Genomic DNA, 5,383 nt, shown 5'->3' with positions numbered 1-5,383 from the left:
CCAGGGATATCTCTCCTGCCTATTGTATGTGGCAAGGGGCAAGGGGCAAGGGTCAGGGAGGGCGTCTCTCCCTTGTCCATGCTGCCACACTACAGACAAGTTGTGAGGCCAGCTCTCCCATGCTCACATCTTTGGGGCCAGCTCACCCACACCCCTGCCATCCGGGTCAGCTCTAGTGCTGCCCGGGTGAGGTGCAGGAACTGCTCTCTAGAATGCTGCTGCAGGTGAAAGGCAGGGCTAGCTCTCCCCTAGTCTGATGACATTGGGTCCAGATTTCCAGCCTATTGTAGGTGTCAAAGAGTGGGGGAAGCATCTCTCCCTTGCCCATGTCACCATATGGCAGACAAATGGTGGGACAAACTCTGCCATGCTCACACTCCTAGGACCAGCTCAGCAGTGCCCCAGGTACCAGTGTCAGCTTTACTGTGTCGTTCATGTATAGGACCTTCTTTCCTCATTGCTTCAGCTTATAAGGAGCAGGGTCAATTCTCCTACTTTCATGACTGCAAGGGCCAGGTCTCCTTCCTGACATGGGTGGTTAGGGATGAGGGGGCAGGAATGTAACTCTCCCTTGTCCATGCCATTTCATTCAAGACCAGTTGTAGTGCCTGCTAATCCATATTCATATTCTAGGGGCTAGCCTACCCACAACTTCAGCCATGTGCAGGAGCCTCTTTCCTGAGTATTGCAGTTGCCTAAGAGCAAGGTAATCTCCCTTCTCCTCCAAGGACCAGCCATCCCTTGTTACCCAGGTGAGGAGTGGGGCAAGTTCTGCTCAGCTCTCAGATATTAACATATTCCCAGGTGGTAGCCCAGACCAGAGGCATCTGCCTAGCCTTTAATAGTAATAGACCCCTAATGCTGTAGCCCCACATATCTAGATGTGTTTCCTGGTGACAGCAAAGGCCAGGACCCCACCTTGGTCCCAGAAGGCATCACAGGTTAATTACATCAGGCTGTTCCTCACTATTCTACAGACTCCATCCAGTTCTCCCCTAGTTTATTGTGCCCACATTCTTTTGTTTCTCTTTCTCTTCTATTTCTTCACCAAGTACTTGTTCCTCTATGTGGTGCCCAGGAATCTGAGTGTTTAAGATTATTTCAGGAATGGTCCCAAGAGTGGTATCCTCCACCCTTGTGTATTATGTTGCCAGACAGGGGTAATTTATGGTATGGTTTGGCCCCCAAGGCCTGCATGTTGCCAGACTGGTGGTCATCTCAGGGTAGCCTCCTGTCTGGGACCCATGCCTTCGGTCTAGTGTTTGTCTCAGACTTGCTCCTTACCCAGCTAGTCCAAGTGTCCCCTTGTGAGATGTCATCTGTCTTGTTCTGGGATCTCATAAAGGACTGCCTAACACCAGATTGGTGATTATCTCAGGTTCACTTTTTTCAGAAACTATTTGACTACTAACCATTCAAATGTTCTTAGGTCAGAACAGTGAACATATACATGGCCTCTCTTCTCTCTGCCAGCTACTGATCCACATGTGACACAGCAACATCTGTAACACCTCTAGGGACAATGAAGTTTTCATTTTTTTTAAAGTTTTATGGTTAGCAGGTTCCCTAAGAAAGGATCAGCATGAAGCGACTATGTTTTGTGAGTATTGCTTCATGACAATAGTCATAATAATGTACCCTAACGACTGAGTTTTTGCCTTGTTAAATATAAATTTTAATTTCCTTTTTCTAGTTTAAGGATATGAATTATATTATTACAATTTACTTGTCAAAAGCATCACCATGAAGAGAAATGGTGATCTAATTTAATTTTTTTATAATGTATATATTCACTTTTCAGTGAATGAAACTATTACTTAAAACATAGTTTTTAGTTTCAATGTAATTATAATTCACATTTGTTTAGATTTTCAAAGGATTGATTTCTTCTTTAGAGGTCACAATAAGGACTAGTTCATTTTAATGGGTCAGCATTATTAAACGCATTTGAAATTTTCAGATATTTTAATACAATATTTAAATACTTTCTCCTGTATTGGTTTGATTTTCTTCCCATATTTTTTTCTTTAAAATACCAAACAAAAGCATGTGAGAGCATACAAGCAGACTGCTTGTGCCCATGCACACACACACACACACACACACACACACACACACACAAATACACACAAAAACAAAAAACAAAAAACAAAAAAAACATTGTTTCAGTTTTGTGTTCCCCACCTACTCCTGAGCATGGGACCTGCCCTGATGTGTGGTTGAAGTGTCACTTCATTGAAGAAATTGGTATAGTTTGTCTATTTTTCTTATGTGGGGGAGTTGTTCTGAGAGACAAGGAGCATGAAGTCGGGTAGACGTGGATGTGGTGGTGGTGGTGGTTGGGAGAACCAAGGAGGACTTGAAAGGAGAGAAAATATGATTAAAATGTATTTTAAGAAAAAAAATGTGTATCCAACAAATACAAGAAAACTAAAAATATTTTAACATTTTATCTCTTTTTATCCTTTTCCATTTTGGTGCATTTATTTTACTTTTATTTCTTTATATTTAAATTCCCTAAAAACATCATTTGTTATGTTTACTTCTATATTTACTGTGTATAAGTCAATTAAAAATTAACAGCAGTTTTCATTTGGAATTTTGATTCCTTTAAACAATTGAGGTTCCTAATTCTGATCTAAGATTTTGCCTTTTATCCATAGCTTTTTATTTATTTTAATAAGCAAAATTGAGAGTGATGCAACATACAGTACTTACCTGTATGAAGTTAAAACAAAATAAACTATCTAAGGCAACCCACTTTTAATAAATTATTAGTAGGCTAATAGTTTACTAGAAGGCTTATTTGGGATTCTGGTTTGGCAAATTCTGGTCCAGGACTGATTGACTTTGAGGCTTGAAGCTGTTGGTTGGCTAACACATGATGGCCAGTATCATGTAGAATAGGAAAACTGCTCACTTCACGGCCAGAGAGCAAGAGAGCCTGAGGATGGGTGAAGTCTACCTGTCCTTAGAAACACACGAAGTTCCAAAGATATCACAACAGGTACACCAAACAGTGCAACTCTTGGGCCACCACATTTTACACAAGCCTTTGCAAAACATGTAAAAAGACAAATATAGAGCACATTGTTATTTCTGATGAAAAGGAAGATATCAAACAGAAAATGTACCATACAAACACAAAAGATGTCAGTCAGAGTATAAAGCTTCACTTAGATTTAAGAACTTTTTGATTCATTACAAAGATTTCCAGTGTTCATCAGTTAGAAGTCATGATATCATGATGAAGATGTTCTCTTTTTATCTAATCCATGTTTAATATAACTCATGTAAAATTTCCAGCAGGACTTAATAAAACATTCCCAGATGACAATGTATATGTGGAATTAAAGATAAATAATTACAGAGAATCACCAGAAGGAAGAAGGAAGGTAGATGTGATCCTAGAATCATAGCACTATGGAAGGCAATGTCAGATTGAGAGGGACAGGGCTCTCAGGAAGAGAACTGTAAGGCTGTCACAAAGACAGCATGTCAACTGGCATCATCCGAATACACTTTCCAGAAGCAAAGCCCTCATGGACAATTGGTACAGCCATTTCATTTCAGTTAATCTTGGTGACGCTGGCTGTAAATACATTTTAAATTTATGACAGATGATTGAGAGAGAATAATTACAATTTATAGAAAACAAAGATAATTAGAAAAATATACACAATTGTGTACTGATGTTTGAAGAATTGGAACCCAGGAAATGCAGTCACATCATGTGTTCATTCACAATATGTGCAAGTGTTAGTAAGATAGTGCTGTGAATGGTAAATCCATATCACAGAATAGAAAGTCAGCAGAAAGGAATTGTAAAAAAATCAGCACATACGTATATAAATCGGTTTAGAAATTTTGTCATTGAACAACTAGAGATGTAACTAGCATAAAATGGAATTGAGACTGGGACGTGTGAGTGGGAAACTGAAACACTGTGTGAGTGCACAAGAGAATGTTCGGCATTCGCATATTGGTAATTCATCTGCAGTATGACCTGCAAAACTATAGCAAAGTGTATAGAGACTGGTGCACAACTGTTGAAATCCATAGGTTTAACTAAGCTTAGAAAATTGAGACACCTTGCCTTAGGGAGATCACCTACAGGAATCCTCTTACCTTTCCTAGTCTTATTCTCATCAAGCACTATTAACTGATGGGACTGTCCGTGGTATGGCTTGTACAAAGCCTACATTTGGGCCTGTAGGACTCTTTAACCATTACACACATGTTTGCTAAATCTAGAATCAAGTATAAGTCTTCTATTGAGAACCAGTAACTAGGGAAGAAGCTGATCTTCACATGTATGCTCAGTCAAAATGAATAGATCAAAACACCCTGTAGCACCTTTGATATCCGTATTCAGATCTTTTTATGCAGAAATAGACCTTGTTTCTTCTAGTCTCTATTATTTAACGTAGTTTTTAAATGGTGTTTAAACTCCTAACTTTTTCTGGAAGTATTAAGTCCTAGAAAATGGTAGCTTCTTCTTGCTGCGTATGAAGGACCTGTTATCCTATATGCAGTTTAACACTCTGAACTAGAGTCATCCTTACGGTTGCACATATCAGAAGAAGAAAGCAGTGGAAGAGATAATTATTTCTAAGGAGTAAAGGAGAACTGGGTTGTAATTTTAGAAAAGTAACTGCCCTGAGAACATCAGAGAGGACAACAGAACAAAATTTTGTTGCCCTACAGGCAAGAAAGCCTGGTTTTGTTTTGTTTGTTTGTTTGTTTGTTTTGTTTCTGATGGATAGATGGAACCTATTCTTTGCTCTTTTCATGAAATACTCAGTAAACTCTCCCACATTCATTTTCTTCAGAAAATTTGCCTCGAAGAACACACACACACACAAAGAAGAAGACTGTAATTTAGGCAAGAACCACTAATGTTGAGAAGGGGGGCACATTTTTTTTTTCATAGAGACACCAAATGTCCTCACCGCAAATATAAAACACAAACTTGTGGCTGTGAGATTGAAGGCAACAGAGCCATTTGTTCAGAGGAAGTTTACCTGTTGACTTTTTACACCCAATATTCACTCTAGAATCTTCTCTGTTTCCTTAAATATTAACTGTATGCTGGGTGAGTGCTTCTGCTTTCTCACAGGTTTCTCAGTCCTCCTCCTAACTGACTGTTTCTGCAGATCCCTTCAGCCCCAGGGACGGACAGTCACCCTGGAACAGGAGCATCATCTACCCCGACAGTAGACTGGGGAGTTTAGTAGACTAAGTGGAGCTGAGAAGTGAGTGGAGGAGATAAACGATCCAGCCATGTCAAGGACTCTGCTATGTTCTGAGTTTGGGGTCACCTCAGACTGAGGAGGATGGGATCACTTGAAACTCTCTATTGGAAGCCACATAAACCCAACAC

The 5,383-nt window shown here is 39.8% G+C and overlaps 1 non-coding gene across 1 annotated transcript; it reads right to left on the bottom strand.

The window, feature by feature from the left end:
- Positions 1-1,395: 1,395 nt before the first annotated feature.
- Positions 1,396-1,524, bottom strand: LOC114627200. The gene has a single exon (XR_003712346.1). It is a non-coding gene; the product is annotated as a small nucleolar RNA SNORA17 (small nucleolar RNA).
- Between the last annotated feature and the right edge of the window lie 3,859 nt (positions 1,525-5,383).

Source organism: Grammomys surdaster, unplaced genomic scaffold (assembly GCF_004785775.1).
Source record: "Grammomys surdaster isolate TR1022 unplaced genomic scaffold, NIH_TR_1.0 243, whole genome shotgun sequence".
NCBI classification, from domain to species: domain Eukaryota; kingdom Metazoa; phylum Chordata; class Mammalia; order Rodentia; family Muridae; genus Grammomys; species Grammomys surdaster.
Note: the sequence above shows the minus strand (reverse complement) of the source record. Positions and strands in the feature narration are given on the sequence as shown.